Consider the following 20,388-nt stretch of genomic DNA (forward strand, 5'->3'; position numbering starts at 1 on the left):
GCTAAAACATCCAACTTTATTAGAAAGATGTGAAGGAAAAATAAACCATTCCGTAGAAAAAAAGAATGCTCATATTTGTTAGCTCAGCAAGAGGAATAAACACCTCCTGTCAGGTAATTTAAAGAACAACTGAAGTGAGAGGGATGTGGAGGCTGCCAAATTTTATGTCCTTTTTTAAAGAGAACCTGTAACAAAAAAAAAAACCTCTAGGGGATACTTGCTTCGGGAGGGAGAAGCCTCACGGTCCCAATGAGGCTTCCCCAACCTCTGAAGCTTGGATGAATCCAACACTGGCTCCACCGAAATCTTCCCCGACAAGCTTGACAAGAAGGGTTTTATTTACCTCTCGGCGATCCTGCGCAGGCGCACAAGCGGCTTCTCATTCAGGCTAGGCGGAAATAGCCAAGCCCAATCGTATCCACTATACTGTGCAGGGGCAAAGCACTTGCTCCTGCGCAGTAGAGCAGATACGATCTGGTTTGGCTATTTCCGCCTTACCCGAACGAAGAGTCGCTAGCACACATGCGCCGGATCGCCGTAGGGGAGTAATTTACCTTGCCGCACTTTGGGGGTCCCGGCACTTGAACGGATGGATGGAAGAGGACAGGGGAAGCCTCGTTAGGATCCAGAGGCTTCCCCCTCCCGAGGTAAGTATCCCCCAGAGGTTTTTTTTTTTTACATTACAGATTCTCCTTAAAGAGACTCCGTAACAAAAATTGCATCCTGTTTTTTATCATCCTACAAGTTCCAAAAGCTATTCTAATGCGTTCTGGCTTACTGCAGCACTTTGTACTATCACAGTCTCTGTAATAAATCAACTTATCTCTCTCTTGTCAGACTTGTCAGCCTGTGTCTGGAAGGCTGCCAAGTTCTTCAGTGTTGTGGTTCTGCTATGAACTCCCCCTTCCAGGCCCCTCTATGCACACTGCCTGTGTGTTATTTAGATTAGAGCAGCTTCTCTCTTCTCTCTTATCTTTTACAAGCTGGATAAATCGTCCTCTGAGCTGGCTGGGCTTTCACATACTGAAGAATTACAGACAAGGGCAAAGCTGTTTGCAGGAAGAAAAGAGCAGCCTGAAACTTCAGTGGAAGATAGCTGCAGGGGGAAAGAAACACACAAATGATCTCTTGAGATTCAAAAGGAAGGCTGTATACAGCCTGCTTGTGTATGGATGTATTTTCTATGTGTGGACATACTGTACATCAACCTACTTCCTGTTTTGGTGGCCATTTTGTTTGTTTATGAACAAACTTTTTAAAACTGTTTTTAACCACTTTTAATGCGGCGAGGAGCGGCGAAATTGTGACAGAGGGTAATAGGAGATGTCCCCTAACGCACTGGTATGTTTACTTTTGTGCGATTTTAACAATACAGATTCTCTTTAAGCAATACAAGTTGCCTGGCTCTTCAGCAGATCCTGTGCCTCTAATACTTTTAGCCATAGTTCTTGAACACGCATATGTAGATCAGGTGTTTCTGCCATTATTGTAAAATCTGACAAGATTAGCTGCATATTGGGTTCTTGTGTGATTTAGACACTACTGCAGCCAAATAGACCAGCAGGGCTGCCAAGCAACTGGTATTGTTTAAAAGGAAATAACTATACCAGCCTCCATATTCTTCTCACTTCAGTTGACCTTTTAAGCCCTAGTTCATTCTCCCAAATGTTTCTGTTATTAAAGATGAATAGCAATCTATGCCATTACTCACAATTTTCATATTTCATACAGTCGTTCCACAAAAATTCAATTTGGAAAAGTCAGTCACATGACCCAGAAATCTATTCACAAAGTTAGGAGCTGCCAACAGAGTGGGAGTTAATTCTTCTGCACACAACTGGCCCCACATAACTCTTTGTGGCCAGCACTGCATCTGCAATTCTACAGATTTTCCCTATACATACTGTACTACTATTGATACCACAGTCTACTCTAATATTTACAGGAAACAATATTTTGTAGATGTGGTTATACTTTTTGTAATGCACAGTATTGTCACAAACCGAACAAACCCAAGTGAATAATCCAGCATTGCTGAACGGTTTTGTGGCACAGAGAAAACAGACATGGTTCTGATCAAGGAAGACAATCTGTGCTAATATTAAGTGTCAGCTGTTCAGCTGTAGGTGTAGAACAAGGCAAATAGTATTTGGATACACAAACACCACACCTGTACCACCAAATGAAACGGTAATAAAACTCAGGAATGTTCCTGGCTTTAACACATTTAAACAATATTAATGGATAAATGTGTTCCAGTATACCAAATAATATGCATTATTTACACGTGTGATCTGTTGTGTAAGTTAAATGTTCAATTTTTATTTTTAGATATAAGCAAGCCTACACACCTACTGTACATTAAAATGTAGAATTGGGTGTAATTGATCAGCAATTTGTTATTGAGCATCTTGACACAACTTTTCTTAGTAGAATTAAACAGTGAACTTCAAGCTCTAACCAGGGAGACAAAACATCATACCTCCCCTGGAAAGCTCCCATTGGTCTTCAAAGTCCTCTCTCTCAGGCTCCACACCACCACTTTAACAGTAGTGGAGTTCCGTCTGCTTCTCTTCTTGGTACCATGAGAGGGTAAGGGGAGCAGGTAAGCTACCCTCTTTCCGATCCAGTGGTTCATGTGGCCCGGAAAAAACAGGGTAAATTAATATTGTAGAAGATAGATACTTGCTTAATTCTTCAGAAAAGGAAGTGTGCCATTGTCTACTTATACAGTATGTTGCTTTTTAATTTGTATGCAGAGAAAAGTATCAAGTTTTTGTGTTTTATTTGATATCTTCTTTGTTTTTGAAGTGTGTTGTTTCACAATTCCTAGATCAAATGAGTTCTCTGAGAACTTGTCAAAAAAAGAATACAAATGTCTAAGGGTTTGGGGTGACATTTAAAAAGCTTGCTAAACACTTGAACATCAATCATTTTTTTTTTGTCTGGAAGATTACATGCAGGTAGATAGAAATTTCCAAGCAGAATTCTAGGTGCTGAATGATGATTCTAAGAACCCCAGAATCTCTTCACGTTGCGTAGCTCTGCCCACTGCTGAGGTCAGAGGGCCCACGTCTAGCTATAGGAAGAAAGCAATTCAACAAGATCGCACGTCGACAGTCACCAATAGTGGGCACAGAAACAGTGGCAGTAGGAAATCCAAATATCAAAAAAGGGTCCACACACCACACTTCTAGGAACTGCATTTATTGATTCATCACCAAACACAGACCACCTGTATCACTAACGATCATGATCTATGCTGTGCCTTGATAAAGGGGACCCTGTGTAGCCCCAAATCTATAATTGGCAAAATGGTTGGTCTGTGTTTGGTGATGGAACAATAAAAGGCTATAGAAATTAGGTGTGCTAGAGAGAAACATTTGCTGTTCAAAGAGAATATTGGAGCCTGGCTAAAATTATCTTATTAACAAACGTGTAAGCAGCAGAATCAATTCAAATATAGTTATTTGATCATGGTAGGTGAAGACATGTTTGGCTACAACCAGAGACAGCATTTAACCAAAGCAAAATGCACTCTTGTATCCAGCGCTGTAATACACTGTACTGGCTAAAGGATTGGTTGCTTCTCCTTGTTGCTGCTCCAAAAACTGGGTAGTGCTAGTTAACTGTGTAAAAGACAAAGGAAGGAGCACTTCAATGGTGCGTTACCCTTTTAATAAATCCACACATTAAGCAGTTACTCAATTCGTACTTTAAATGCGCGTGTCAAGCTGCCAGCAGGTCATCTCGCAGCTCCTGGGGTTGGCCAGAGCAACAGGAGCAGGGTTTGTGTGGAGAAATAAGTATTGGGCGGAGCCTGGTCACGTGCGAGTTCATCTGACGTCATCTCCCCCCCCAAAAAAAAAACCTTCACAAAGCTTTTGGGTAATATTTAAAAAGAAAAAGGGTGATTTTAAAAAGTTAGGTAAGCAAGAAACCTTGTACAGCTGAAAAGGCTTACTCTGCATCACTCTCACATTTCCTTGTGTAATGTGCACCGAATGGTTGAACGATGCACAGTGACTCCATCTGCAGCAAGATGATGTTGTAGGTCTTTTGTGCTGGTCTGTGGGTTGACTCTGGACTGTTCTCACCATTTGTCGCTTCTGTCTATCCGAGATTTTTCTTGGTCTGCCACTTCGAGCCTTAACTTGAGCTGAGCCTGTGGTCTTCCGTTTCCTCAATATGTTCCTAACTGTGGAAACGAACAGTTGAAATCTCTGAGACAGCTTTCTGTATCCTTCCCCTAAACCGTGATGGTGAACAATCTTTGTCTTCAGGTCATTTGAGAGTGGTCTTTAGAGAAAATTAAAAGAGGAGGGAAATTTACAATTGACCCCTTAAATACTGTTTCTCATAGTTGGATTCACCTGTGTATGTAGGTCAGGGGTCACTGAGCTTACCAAGCCAATTTGAGTTCCAATAATTAGTTCTAAAGGCTTTGGAATCAATAAAATGACAACTGTGCCCAAGTGTATGCACTTGCCTACTTTTATTTAAACAATTATTGTGCACCTTCTGTAAATCCAATAAACTAATAATAATAAATAATAAGATTATGATGATTAACAAGGTTGCCAAAACACACACACACACACATATATATATATATATATATATATATATATATATATATATATATATATATAATTTTTTTTATTATTCTTTTTTATGCAAAGATAACTAAACCACCTTTAGTAGAACACAAAGCACATCATTTCCATATCCACATACTTTGAAAAGAGAAACAAAAAGACCTTTACATTAGGTAGACTTACTTTTTGACTTAACATTTTGTTAGTGATTTTTGCCGGTTAACCACTTGACAACTGAGGCATTTTTCCCCTTGTGGACCAGAGGAATTTTCACATTTCAGCACTCCTCCCTTTCATTCCCCAATAACTTTATCTCTACTAATCACAATTAAATGATCTATATCTTGTTTTTTTCACCACCAATTAGGCTTTTTGGGGGTGGTATTTGTTTTCAGTAATTACTTTATTTTACATGCATTTTAATGGTAAAAATGAAAAAATACACTTTTTCTACAATTCCATCCCCTATAGTTTTAAAATAAACAATGCTATTCTAGATAAAACCTACACATTTCATTTGCCCATGTCTCCTGGTTATCGCAACATTTAAATTATGTCCCTAGTATAATGTATGGTGACAATATTTTACTTGGAAATACATGTGTATTTTTTCCATTTTGTGTTTTTGGTTATTTTATTGTACTCTATCAGTAATTACAAGCTCTTATTTGCAAATATAACAATAATACACCCTCATGACATACATATTTAAGAAGCTGAGTCCCTAAGGTAACTCTTTAGGTATTCTCTTTTCAATTCTGTTACTTTTTTTTTTTTTTACAAGTGTTTTATTTTGGTGCAGAGTTTATGAAAACAACAATTTTATTGCTTTTGATTCACTTTGGCACTGAAGAAAATCCATATGGCATATGCTCTAGCTCTCAAACACCCCAAATTCTCTTCTCTCACTTGTCACGGGTAAAATGATACCATATACACATAATCAGATAGCTTCTTGGGCACACGACAGACTGTTAATCACACGTAGCACCAATGGATTTTTCGAAGCCATTTTTTTCAACTAATGCAACAATGTCATTCTTTCTTAGAAAAGCCCCTGGAGTGTCAGAACATGAACATTCAATACATGTCATAAATGTTACCATTCTAAAAACTAGAGACCCAGGCCTACTCAGATATATATACTTTGTAACATTTGGTCTTATGGGGTTTTGCTGAAATTGCACCATATCTTTGAAAATTGTATTTTTTACAGTTTCTTTTCACGTTAGCACTAAAAACATTCACATGACAAAGGCCTCAGCTGTCAAAGACCCCAAATTCTGTTCTCTTGCTTGTCACGGTTAAAATGATACCCTATATGCATAGTCAGATAGCTTCTTGGACACACAGCAGACTGGTAACCACAAGTAGCACCAATGGATTTTTCAAGGCCATTTTTTTCAACTAATGCAATAATGTCATTCTTTGTTAGCAAAGCCCCTGGAGTGTCAGAACATTCAATAAATGTCACCAATGTTACCATTCTGAAAACTAGAGACCCAGGCCTACTCAGATATATATACTTTGTAACATTTGGACTTATGGGGTTTTGCTAAAATTGCACCATATCTTTGAAAATGGTATTTTTTTACAGTTTCTTTTCACGTTAGCACTAAAAACATTCACATGACAAAGGCCTCAGCTGTCAAAGACCCCATATTCTGTTGTCTCGCTTGTCACGGTTAAAATGATACCCTACATGCATAATCAGATAACTTTTTGGGCACAAAGCACAGCAGACTGTTAACCACAAGCAGCTGGCGATCGGTGTTAACACAGGTCACCAGCGGCTAACACAATGAGATCGTTAGTACCACATTCAACCTCGTATCCACAATTGGACATACGTCTGATATTGAATTAAAAGCCTGAGGGGGTGGTCGTAACTTATGCCAGAGGTCAAAAGCTGGAAGATCATGAGAGTGTGATAAAAATGGGCCCAGTATAATCAAAATCTTAATAATGAAGGACTGAGTGATAGATTTCAAAACATGGTTTAAGGCAAAGTCCTGGTTTGGAAGGACATTTTGGGCAGTAGTAACGGCTGTCCCTTCTGATTTTATGTTTCATACACACTCTGCATTTTTTCTGTGGATACTGTCTTGATGGAGTAGCAGGGATTGGATCCAGAAAATGCTTGTCGCGAATTCTAATAATGTCTTCGGAGGCATGTGGGTCTATTGTTACGGGAGTGTAGCCAGATTCATACATCAGGGACAGGACAAACTGGTTCTGGAATTTGAGAAACCTGGCCCGGTTGTCTGCTTTATTAAACAGGACAAAGGCATTATGTAAGACCATCTGCAGTAAATGAAACGCAAGTTTTTTGTACCAGGCCTTCCGTTTACGTTCTAGTAAGTAAGGTGCCAGCTTCTGATCCGCCAGGTCCACACCTCCCATGTACTTGTTATAGTTGGTGACTGCCACTGGTTTCACCACTACTTCCCTGCGGGACCTTACTGTTGTTGTTGCCTCAGTGTGTATCGTTGACAAGAACATTACATCTCTCCTGTCTTTGTACTTTAAGGCAAGGAGCTCACTGCTGCGATAGCTGAACGACTCACCCCTGTTTAGTCGTTTGTTTACGACTTGTTGTGGCAGGCCTTTTCTATTTGCCCTCACTGTACCACAGGCTACAGTCTGGGCACTGTACAAAAATTTGAAGAGAGGGACGCTTGAATAATAATTATCCATGTATAAGTGATAGCCCTGGTGGAGCAAAGGGTTTACCAATTGGATAACAATTTTCTCGCTGGAACTCATGTAGGGTGGGCATCCGGCAGGCTGGAGTAGGCTGTCCTTTCCCTCGTAGATGTGAAAGTTATAAATATAGCCATTCCCACTCTCACACAGTTTGTAAAGTTTGATTCCATATTTGGCCCGTTTGTTTGGAATATATTGTTTAATCGATAGCCTGCCATGGAACGAGAATAGCGATTCGTCTACGGCAATATGACGCTCTGGCACATAAACATCAGCAAACTGCTGGTTCAGATGAGTTAGCAGAGGTCGTAATTTGAAAAGCCGGTCAAAGGCTGGGTCCTCACGCTGAAGCATGTCTTCATTATTGTTGAAATGCAGGAAGCGGAGCAGCATTTCATACCTCAGTCTTGGCATTATGGCATAATACATAGGTGTATCATAATTTGGCTGTGTGGTCCAGTACTGCCTTAGTTGGGGTTTCTTCAGCAGTCCCATGTTTAATGTTAGGCCCAAAAAGACCTTTATCTCCGTAGGGTTTGTGGGGATCCATCTGGTTGACATGGCAGTTGGATTAGCTGCTCTGCATTGCTCCGCATACAAGTTGGTTTGATCCGCAATTAGCTGCAACAGGGAATCCGTCAAGAACAGCTGATAGAAATTAAGTGGCGTGAAATGATCCGTAGCCACTTTTATGCCACTTCTTCCTGTAAAGGGGGGCACGTTAGGGGTTTCCATGGCAGAAGGTGACCACTGAGGGTGCAGCAAGTCCTCTGGCACTGGGGGTCTCTGTGACACCCTTGCTGCTCTTCGCCTGACAGCCCTCTGTCTGCTGGGTTGAGGTATTGACCTCTCATCTGCTGAAGTGTCACTGTCACTGGATATCACAGGAACAGTGCTCCTAGCCTGCACCTCTGCTCTAGGCCGTTGGGCCGGTGATGGTCCAGCAGAGTCAGAATCACTCTCAGAGTCACTATCATCCAGTGACTCTGAGCCTTCCCCTGGAAGCCAATCTGTGTCGGACATGTCCGTCATGTCTGATTCCTCCACTGCCTCCCGTGTCTCCAATTCTTCCTCCCCGCTATCCTGCAGAATGGCGGCCGCCTCTTCCGCGCTGTATAGCCTCTTCGGCATGTTTAGTTGCAAAGTTAGCCAAATAGCTTGGTCCAAATCTATAAAGACGGGTAGGGCAGGTGAAGAGAAAAAAAAGGGATTATTTTTTGACTAGGGAAAAATAATGTACTTAAGCAAAATATACATAAATTGTATAGATGGCGAAAAAAAATCATTTTGTGATTGAAAAAAGTTGAGAAAAGGGCTTAAATGGGTATACCAATGGTGATAAGGAGTTAACCACTTGAGGACGCTGTATCTCTGGCCCCCTCAGGTCTATGAAAAAAAAATCCGAGCTGAGATCATAGTGATTGGCTGCAGCAAAGACAGACCGGTGCAAGCAGCGAGAGCGAGCTGAACGTGCCGAGAGTGATAGAAATGTATTCCCTTGCAAGAATACCAGCTCAATCACTGCAATCCAGCAGCAGTTAAAAATCAGTTCTGCACAAATATAAAGTACTCCTAAAGTTGGCCAAACACGATACAATAAAACGATCCAATCTTACAGCATTTCAGTCAAAATAATCGTTGTACAGAAAAATCAAAAGCTTTTTAAAATTTGTTTGAGAAATCTCATCAATTTTTTAATACAAAGTAACCAAGCAGCTCAGGGTGACCCAAACTACTAGGAATGTATAGGGGGATGAAAGGAACCAAAAAGCCCTCCTACTAAAAAAGCAAAGCTTGGTGTAATTGCCTTCTTAAAACAGAAGGAAATTTGCAATAATTCAGTTATAAATGAACATTTGTGGTTACCCACAATGCACACCTACTAAATATGCAAATTATCCCTTTCCGCCCTTGTTAAGCCAAGCAAGCATCCAGAACCGCTGGTTTATAGCAAGCCTATAGCTTTAAGTTTTACACAGCCATACCAAACCCACATGTAGACAGCCTGTTTCGGACTTTTGGTCCTCATCAGTACATGGCAGGGATTGATAAGGCTGTATGAAATAGGGCTTGGTCGAGTACAACAAAGTAACCAAGCAGCTCAGGGTGACCCAAACTACTAGGAATGTATAGGGGGATGAAAGGAACCAAAAAGCCCTCCTACTAAAAAAGCAAAGCTTGGTGTAATATTGGGAACAAATCGAACACATGTGGTATATTGGACAGATTTTTAAAATCAACCAGAAAAATTGATGTAATTGAAATTTCAAACATTGTATTGTGTGTGACCACTTTAACAAATATATGTGTTTCAGGTTCTTGAGATGGTGTTATTCACAATAAGGGGTACTTGGCAAACGCCAGCTCTAAAGGTGCCCACACATCTCGAGATGTACAGGCAGATTCGACCAAGAGACAGATCTCTCTAATTGAATCTGATTGATTCAATCAGAGACAAATTCTCGATTTAGTTTCCCCATACAATTGGCCCTAGACTATGATACATGTGTTACCTGATACAGACATCTGTCTAAAAGGGATTAGATTGTGAGCCCCTCTGAGGGATAGTTATGTGACAAGACAATATAATCTTTACAGCGCAGCGGAAAATGTCAGCGCTGTATAATACTAAATAATAATCGGCACCACGGCGGGTGATAGAACGCAGGTAACTTATAAATGCATGGGCAAGGTGGCACATTTACATTTGGGGGAACATCGCCGGAGGTTCATATTCGTCGCTGGGTCTGATATTTCATGCCGTTACCGCCGCTCACCCAATCGACTTATTCCAATACAAATTCCTGGATGCAGAGCGTTTGCGATCAGTGGAAATTGCAAACGCACTGCAAACACTGCAGTGTAAGTAGTCCCATAGGATTACATGTGCTAACAGCGCTTTGCTGATCGGCAATGATCAGCAAAGCGCAACACTGCGGCGGACGAGCGTAGGGGGTCACAGGAACAATCAATTATTACACTGATCACATGGGGGAACACAGGCAGGGAACATGAGCAAGGAGGCACATTTACATTCGCGGGGACAGCGCCGGGGGTACCGCCATGTTCGTCGCTGGGTATGATATTGCATGCCATTACCGCAGCGCACCCGATCGACAATCCGCAATACAAATTCCCAGATGCAGCGCATTTGCGATCGGCGTAAAATCGCAAACGCGCTGCAAACACTGCAGTGTAAGTAATCCCATAGGATTACATATGCTAACAACGCTTAGCTGATCATCAACGATCAGCAAAGCGCAACACTGCGGCAGACGAGCGTAGAGGGACACAGGAACAATCAATTAATACACTGATCTCATGGGGGAACACAGGCAGGGCACATGAGCAAGGAGGCGCATTTACATTCGCGGGGACAGCGTTGGGGGTACCGCCATGTTCGTCGCTGGGTATGATATTGCACGCCATTACCGCAGCGCACCCGATCGACAATCCGCAATACAAATTCCCAGATGCAGCGCGTTTGCGATCGGCAGAAATCGCAAACGCGCTGCAAACACTGCAGTGTAAGTAATCCCATAGGATTACATATGCTAACAATGCTTAGCTGATCATCAACGATCAGCAAAGCGCAACACTGCGGCGGGATGAGCGCAGGGGGGGAGGGGACAGGCAGGGGACATGTGGGACACAGGTACAATCAATCACTACACTGATCACATAGGGGATCACAGGCAGGGGACATGGGAACAAGCAATTATTTCACTATAGGGGGACATTGATGGTTGTTCCTGTGTCCCCCTATGTGATCAGTGCATAAATGCATTTTATTACATATTATATACATTATACATTACATTATACACATATTCTGCAGTAACTCACCTCTCAGAACGCTTGATTCCAAGTTTTCTGAGATTGCTGTTACTGCAGAATAAACAGGGGTAAACAGAATTGTTTATTTGGATTTTTTAAATGAATGATCAGTGTCATTGGCTAAGACACTGATCATTCAAACTTTCGGGGACACTGATTGGCTGCAGGAACTGCTGGTCCTGCTCACCAATCCCCGCACTTCAAATCGCCGCCGCAGGCGCGCGCATGCGCACGCTTCCGTGCCCGCGCTGCCGCCTGCAGCCAGAAGACTTGTAATCACGGCCCTGGTGCGTCGCTCTAACTTTGCAGGGCCGTGATTATACTGCACAGTATGCACCAAGTGGTTAAAATACACCATTAATCAGTGACTAATAGGCTATCGAAGGCAGCATAATGTATTCAAATCTTTGCTTGCAGAAATGATGATTGCTCATGTGATAAAGATACAAACTGGATTTTAGGAATTGCTTCTCTAAATGAAATGCATTCATCATGGCTCAGAATTGGTGAGCAATTGACTGTTTTACATGATTGAAGATATCAGAAAACTGCTGTCAAACTTCTCTCTGTTAATTTCCAATAGTGCTCTGCAGAGACTAGAACATATTCATGAAGGGATTTTTCTGTGTAAATGAGAAAGGATATCTTTGTGTTTGTATTTTGAGATAATGACTCTGCTTTTTCTGTTAAGCCTGACGCCTGTATTCTCACTTGAATCCTCTCATCCTAGTGCCTAAAACTAATGCCCCCACCTAATGCCTAGCACTAATCCCTCCGCAAGTGCCTAACACTAACCTCCCACTCTGGCACTGAATAAATTGCTATTGTAGCCGATCATTTATGAAATAGAACTCTCGCTCGAGGTATCGAGTCCAGATGAGGCTTTAGCATGATTGTTTAGCTGAAAGTGTTGGAGGTCTAAGGGTGGCCACTAATACTCCAGTCTTTTTTGTCCAATTTTACCAAATCTAGGTAGTAAAAGGGAAAACTGACTGAATATATTGAATAGATGCTTTTATGCACTCCCTTATATCAGGGGTCCCCAACTCCTGGTCCGCAGCCCACTGCCGGTCCGTGGGCTGTTTGCTGATGTTCCGCGGGTCTGGCCTCTCACCCCCTCTCTCTCTCCCCGCAGCCGCTGCTGGTGTTTACTTAGCCGCTTCCTCTCTTATATTTCCCTCTCCTCCATGCTTGTCATTTTCCTTCACAGCAGCGCGTCCCACGGCCGCTGTGAGGAGAGCAGAAGCAGGAGAGCGGCTTCCTGTAGCGGCGATGTAATATCGCCATTACCAGGAGAACCACTGCCCTGCTTCCTGCTTCTTCACAGCAACTGCTCTGCTGTGAAGGAAAATGACAAGCATGGAGGAGAGGGGAATATAAGCGAGGAAGCGACCGCCAGCTAAGGTAACACCAGCAGCGGACACGCAGTGGGGGAAGGGGAGCGGGCATTGGATATACTGGGGGCTACTATATACTACTGTACTATATGGCTACTGTATACCTATACTGGGGCTACTATACTCCCTATACTGGGGCAACTATTCTCCCTATACTGGGGCAACTATACTCCCTATACTGGGGCAACTATACTCCCTATACTGGGGCAACTATACTCCCTATACTGGGGCAACTATACTACTTATACTGGGGTAGCTATACTCCCTATACTGGGGCAGCTATACTCCCTATACTGGGGCAACTATTCTCCCTATACTGGGGCAACTATTCTCCCTATACTGGGGCAACTATTCTCCCTGTACTGGGGCAACTATACTCCCTATACTGGGTCAACTATACTCCCTATACTGGGGCAACTATACTACTTATGCTGGGGTAGCTATACTCCCTATACTGGGGTAACTATACTCCCTATACTGGGGTAACTATACTGGATACCTACACTGGGGGCAACTATATCTAGATACCCTATAACTGTACCCGGCTACCTACATACCTATACACTCCATATCATTTTGCCGCTGCAACCCCCCCTCCCCCCGGTAACCCACACTGCACGACACTCTCCCCCACCCCCCCGGTCCCCAGAGAAAAGTTTGGTATGGATAGCGGTCCCTGGGTCAAAAAAGGTTGGGGACCCCTGCCTTATATTACTTAGAAATGGTAAGATTGGACAAAAAAAATTACATATTTAGTGCCTACCATTACAGTGGAAATCATAGTTCAAGTAAGCAGAGTGTACCTGTCCACATATTTTGATCAACCAAAACATTTAAACCGCCTGCCTAAGACTGACTAGGCTCCACTTAACTAGAAGCACTACAATGTGATGGATGAGGGCAGGGCTAACCTGGCACTAAGAACTAGCCACTTCTGCTGCATCATCACTCTAGATGAAAGAAAGCAGACAAAGGAGAAAAAAAATACTTTGGGCAAGTATGCAGTTTATTCCTTTTTTTTCTTTCTTTCTTACTTGCTCATAGAGTAAATAGGAGGTCATTTCTTTAACCATTTAATGACACACTAACGTATTAAAACGTCATGCTTTACCCTATTAACGGCAACATGACGTTTTAATACGTCGCGCATTCCCGCCGCCGCTATCGCCGTGTGCGCGCCGCTACTGCCGCCGTTTCCGTCGGGATCCCGTGCTGAGTGATTGGGGAAGAGGACCGAGCGGTCTTCTACCCAATCACAGTGCCTGGAGTGAATGGACGTGACCGAGAACAGCGGCTACGTCCATTCACAAAAACAGGAAATTGTTACAGTTAAAGTGTAGAGAAAAAAAAATTAACACTTCCTATAACTAAATGTTTATTATCGCCATCTTGTGGCCAAAAAGTATATTACACATACAAACACATACATATACAAGTACATACACATTATCAATAAAATTACACTTCCAACTCTCCCCCCTCCCCCCCCCCCCCCCCCCCCCCCCCACAAAAAACACTTGTAAAAAAAATCAGCTTAAAATAAATAAATAGCTGCCTTAGGGACTCAGCTTTTTTAATCTATATTTTATAAGGGAAAATTAATTTTAATTTATTACATAGAGACTTGTAATTATGGCCAGAAAAAAAAAAAAAAAAAACCAATAACACCTATATTTCAAAATAATATATTGTCGCCATACATTGTGATAGGGACATAATTTACACGGTTTAATAATCGGGACAACTGGGCAAATAAAATGGGTTGGTTTTATTTAAAGTAGAATGTTTAATTTTAAAACTATAATGGCTGAAAACTGAGAAATAATGATTTTTTTTCCATTATCTTTGTATTTTTCCCATTAAAACGCATTTAAAGAATAAAAAAATTCTTAGCAAAATGTACTACCCGCAGAAAGCCTAATTAGTGGCGAAAAAAACGAGGTATAAATAATTTTCTTGTGATAAGTAGTAATAAAGTTATTAGGGAATAAAAGGGAGGAGCACTGACAGGTGAAAATTGCTCTGGTCCGTTAGGGTAAAATCCCTTGGGGGTGAACTGGTTAAGTTACCACACTAAGTTTAGATGTATTGCAATAAACAGCTGCCTACTGGAGACTCAGTCCTGCTGCCAGTAATGCACAATAAATCACAAGCCTGCAGCACTGATAAATTAAGTTTTGTCTTGACCTGCAAAACTAATTGGGTTGAGAGTGGGCAACTGTATGCACATGATTTGTACCACTGTGAGTGGGAGGCATTACTTGCTGTTCAAGTCATAAGTGGTTTAGGACCCTACATGTGAGTACCATTAATGTTTAGATTTTAAACTGAAGCCTTTTAATATTAACCACTTAAGGACCGGGGCTGGTTTCTGTGATCTGTGCTGCGTGGGCTCTCCAGCCCGCAGCACAGATCAGCTTTGAGGCAGGGCGATCAGACTCTTCCCCACCCCTTTTTTCCCCACTAGGGGAATGTCCTGCTGGGGGGGTCTGATCGCCGCCGCTCTGTGTGGCCGAGCAGGGGGGGCGGCTCCCCAAAGCCCCCTTTGCAGCGATCTTCCGCCTCGCTCCCCTTCCCTCCCTCCCCTCCTTCCCCTGGGCGGCACAGGACGGCGATGCGTCCTGCGCCGCCTCTGATAGGCTTCAGCCTATCAGATGCCGGCACGGCGATCCCCGGCCAATCAGAGGCCAAGGATCGCCGATCTCCTTTACAGCGCCGTATGGATGTAAACACAGGGGATTTCTTCCCCACGTGTTTACAATTAGCCTGCGAGCCGCGATTGGAGGCTCGCAGGCTGTTCATGGAGACACCCTCCATGAACTGACGTCGAACGTTTCCATGGAAACCCACAAACGACCAGCCGCCGCCTATCGGCGTTAGCTGGTCGTTACTATTGGATACCAGTAATCCCCAGCTAACAAGCGAGATAGGGACTGTAGGCATATTTTTAATCTGAATACATTCTTAACTTGGAACACTGTTCCACCTCTATTCCCAGTGCCTCCTATGTGCCCCTCATTGCCTCTAGTATCCCCCTCTGTGCCACTCTGTTCCCTTCTGTGCTTCTGTGTTCCTTTCTGTGCTTCTCTGTTCTTTCTGGAGACCGTGCTAGACTTGATTTTGAGGCGAGTCCAGCACTGCTGCTGCTGTGGATGATGTGCCGACACACGGGGGAAGTTTGAAGATGCTTCTTTAAACCTCTCTCTTGCAGAAATGACATCATCATGATGGGATCTGGCTGTTTGTATCAGCAGGTTGTGCGAAAATCAGGCGGTCGTAAGTCGAGGATTACCTATATTCTCTACTGAGTTGTCCTTCTCTGTTGCTTTATTTTTTAGCACTGACTGAGTGTAGAGTAGGATCAAAGGTGGCTGCAAGGCTGAGAGGAAATACCATTAAACACTGGGAATCCCACCAACTTCTTGGAACTGAACTGCTGAAATTGTGCCCCCCACACCCGTATACCTTCCTGGGACCACGACTGTATAGCTGAATTATCCTCCATAGCCGGTTATTGCATTGTGGGCTATGGCAGTGTCCAAAATAACAGGCATGTTTTGCAATACCGACCACCCAGCAAACGCCACACACTCGCACACTTTTTTTTTGCTGGCTGACTGTATCCAATAACAATATAACCCTAATTGTACTTTAGCTGTAATACATAGACATACCGGTTTGTCTGCAGGAGCAGACCATGTAACTTCCTGGCAGAAAGTGGCAAGTGGGGGTGATTGTGTACCCAAAAAAATGGCATCCCCATAGCAATGTACACCTCTACCTGAGTAATGTAGGGGGTCTTTTCAATCAGCATAATCTAGAATATGCCCTTGATAAGCAGTAGTGGTAACTAAAAATGTTAGCAAAATTTTGGCGGGCCCTCCAGACCCAGGCACCATTAAGCAACAACTTACTTCAGCTAACGTACTCTCATGCCATATACCGTGCATATGGCACATGGACACCAAATGTAAAGTCAGAGAAAAATTTAAAACCTAAGTGAACATATTACGGACCTACTGGACCCCCTTCCTCCTCCATTCCTTCCCTAATCTAAGGCCTTATGAAAGCCATTATGGCTATTGATCTGTTGATCTAGTTTTTTTTTTTTGTTTATTAGATAAAAACTGCTGGAGCCATGAGCTGCAGAGTGAAAGGTGCAGGTCTTTTTCTTAGCCAAGTGGTTATATAATTGTGTTTACTGTGGTTTGCTGTACATTGTACATCATAATTGCCTTTTTCCCCCACTTCCTTACAAAAAGCTTAAAGCTGCCTAGTCTCCAATACAGAAAAAAATAAAATACAAATGAGTGAGATTTTCTATATTCAATCGGTGGTCCAATGTCTGTTCAGAAAAATCAGTTTCCTAGGCTAATGGACAAAATAAAGGAACTTTTTTTTAATACTGCATAATACATCAAGAACGTTGGAATATGCAAGCCTTTTTATTCAGATTCTTTCAAACATAATATTCAGGGCTTTGTGGCTTTTACTGAAAGTGGGTCCTTGATGGATATAGTCCTGTGCAACAAGGATGCATTGTGCTTGCTTCTTTTTCCTCTGTATATGCTATTATTTATGTTGAAGAGAAGGTTATTTTGCAGTGCTGTGGGAAGACCAGACACGGGATTCCATATGCTGGATGCAATAATTTACTTTTGGATCCTGGTTGTCAGTGAGTAGGTAAGAGGGGAGGAGAGCACTTTTGTGTTTCTGGGATTAAAGTGATGCTGAGGATTATCACATCACACATTTTTATTTTATTTTATTTATTGAAGTATTTATATAGTGCTTACATTTTATGCAGTGCTGTACAGAGTATACTGTCTTGTCACTAACTGTCCCTCAGATGGGCTCACAATCTAGTCCCTACGATAGTGTCATATGTCTATGTATGTATGTATGTATATATCGTGTAATGCATGTATCATAGTCTAGGGTCAATTTAGGGGGAAGCCAATTAACTTATCTGTATGTTTTTAGGATGTGGGTAGAAACCCACGCAGACACGGGGAGAACATACAAACTCCTTGCAGACTCCTAGCTGGGATTTGAACCGGGGACCCAGCGGTGCAAGGTGAGAGCGCTAACCACTACGCCACTGTGCTGCCCAATAACTGGTGGTAAGGCTGCATAGTATGAACCCTTAATCCCTCAACAGGAAAGCAGGAAGTTTGGGTGCCGCAGAAGTTTGGGCATCACCATAGGCCTCCATACAAATATTGTTTATGGCAGGAAACATGGGCGCACACTGTAGCCAAAATTTGCATTGCGGGCAGCCTGAGTGCACGCTCTTTATCAGGCACAAGTTTCCTGCTATAAGCTATATTTGTGTTGGCACCCAAACTTCTGCAACGCCTTTTGTATTTTACTTTTTTTAGCGGCAGGGGTTAAGGTTAGGCATCAGGTAGTGAGTTTGCAGTGGGTGGTTAAGGTTAGGCATTAGGAAGGGGTTTAGAGCAGAGGGGCGGTTAAGGTTGGGCATCAGGAATGAGGTTTTTAACCTCTTGAGGACCACATGCTCACATCCCCCTAGTGACCAGGCTATTTTTTACAATTCAGCACACTGCAGCTTTAACAGTTTGCTGTACGGCCATACAACTTGGCACCCTAATGAATCTTGCCTCCTTTTCTGACCACCAACAGAGCTTTCTGTTGGTGGCATCTGATTGCTGCTGCGACTTTTAGGTTTTTTTTTATTAATTCAGGGTTGTTTTTTTTTATTGAAAATAAGGTTATTTCCTTCATTTATTCTATACCCCCTTCCCTCCCTCCCCCTAAGATCAGTACTATCCAATTACCTCTCATAGGAGTTAGCTTATGAAAGAGATTTGTTTGTGTGACACTCCTGGGGACAGCTCAGTGACAAAATGCTAATCTCTGCCCCCAGAACAATCGTCCGCCCAGTGGTGTTAGACGGTCCTGGGGGAGCCACTCTGCGTTAGGTGGTCGCAGAGGCATTAAGGTTAGGTGGGAAGTGGGTTGGGGTTAAGCATTGTAGGACAGATTGTTCGTGAGAGTAGGATTAAGTTTTGCTGTAGTCAAATATTGGTAACATCGGAATAACCTCTGTAAAATAGTAGAATATCAGTAAATGTTGCTGATAATGTACTATAGGCTATTTCAAGGTGCCCAGAATTCCTGGCCCCTTTATTTCGGGTATGCCTGCTATCTGCTTTCACTAATGGGCTTTACAGAGCTCCAGAAGGTTCTCAAATTTGGCTTGTAGTCCTGGTTCTATAGTCTGGTCATGGCCTTTCTAAGCCCTAACCGCAGCCGTGCTTATCCATGCCACACCACTTCCTTTAAATGCTATAGGAAAACCGGACATGGGGTTAATTTGTGCCAGCTACGTGTACAGGCAAAAAAGGAAAATGGGTGCTGGAGATTGCTGTTAGTAGAACATCAGTAAGATTATAGATATTCTACTATTAGGCTCTATGTAATTGTGATAATAGAATATTCGTAAAATTACTGATATTTTCACCTAACCTGACCTCATTTTCACTTGAACCCTCCATCTATCAATTACAAAAGTTACAGAAGCAAAGACCAATACAGCAACATAATTCCACCACCAGGAAAAACAGGGGGTATCTGGTTTCCTTTGCGTTGCTGCAGAGGCCAGACACCTGTCACAGGGTTATTTGTTAGTTCAGTACATATTCTGATTTTTATCTGACTAGAAGGATATGCTGGGACTCAGAAGACGCTGTTAGTGACAACAGCCAGCACTGCCGCTTGCTTCACCAAAACAAAGGTCTGCGTTGTATAGATAATACACTTTCTGCATTCTATAGATGTGCTTCCTATGTTGCATGTTGGGCCAGTTTATTTATAAATGAGTAGTCTATCCATCTTGTAATATTTAAATCGGCTTCTGCTTTCTGAGGTACTAGTCCTGTCTCCTCTGCCCCTTAATATATCCAGATTGAATATGATTTGATTGTTTGAATTACCATAAGTACATGCTCCCTGAAAGAAGTTTTCTGCTCTAACATTGTAGAAAATGTGTTGATGGTGAGAAAGAGATGTATATTTTCATGCTCCTCTGTTTGTTTTAGATAAAATTAACATGTTGAAATCAATAAGTGACCCCAAGGCAAATAGGGGCAAATACTTATTACGTAAAGGTCAACATTAGTATTTTAGCCCTTCGCCTACCAGTTTTTTTTTTTTTTTACTTTATTTTTAATCATGTTTATTTAGTTTTTCAAAGGGAAAATAACATACTGTATAGCACATCTTGTAGATAACAGCATGTAGAATATAGCATATTAAAGTGCATAATACAACATATAATAAGTGTAATTGCTACTTTAACTATCTCCTGCACATAATCTTAAAATGTTTCCAACCAGGACTTAAAGGGAAGGTTCAAGCAAAATAAAAAAATGAGTTTCACTTACCTGGGGCTTCTGCCAGCCCCATGCAGCCATCCTGTGCCTTCGGAGTCACTCACTGCTGCTCCAGTCCCCCGCTGGCAGCTTGCCGACCTCGGAGGTCGGCGGGACGCATTGCGTACATTTTTACGCATTCCCGCTAGTGCAGGAACATTAACACATACATTTTTACGCAATACTGATTCAATGCGTACATTTTTACGCATTGAACCAGTATTGCGTAACATAGTATGTGTTAATGTTCCTGCACTAGCTGGAAAGCATAAAAATGTACGCACTGCGTCCCGCCGACCTCTGAGGTCGGCAAGCTGGCAGCGGGGGACTGGAGCAGCAGTGAGTGACTACGAGGGCACAGGATGGCTGCATGGGGCTGGCAAGAAGCCCCAGGTAAGTGAAACTCATTTTTTTATTTTGCTTGGACATTCCCTTTAAGAAATTGTGGCGTGT

General features: G+C 42.5%; 1 protein-coding gene across 5 annotated transcripts in view; it reads left to right on the top strand.

Moving 5' to 3' along the window:
• The window catches only part of LDAF1 (lipid droplet assembly factor 1), a 244,229-nt gene that overhangs the window by 136,298 nt on the left and 87,543 nt on the right, over nucleotides 1-20,388 (top strand). The gene's annotated exons all lie outside the window — the stretch shown is intronic.

The sequence above is a fragment of the Hyperolius riggenbachi genome, chromosome 7 (assembly GCF_040937935.1).
Source record: "Hyperolius riggenbachi isolate aHypRig1 chromosome 7, aHypRig1.pri, whole genome shotgun sequence".
NCBI classification, from domain to species: domain Eukaryota; kingdom Metazoa; phylum Chordata; class Amphibia; order Anura; family Hyperoliidae; genus Hyperolius; species Hyperolius riggenbachi.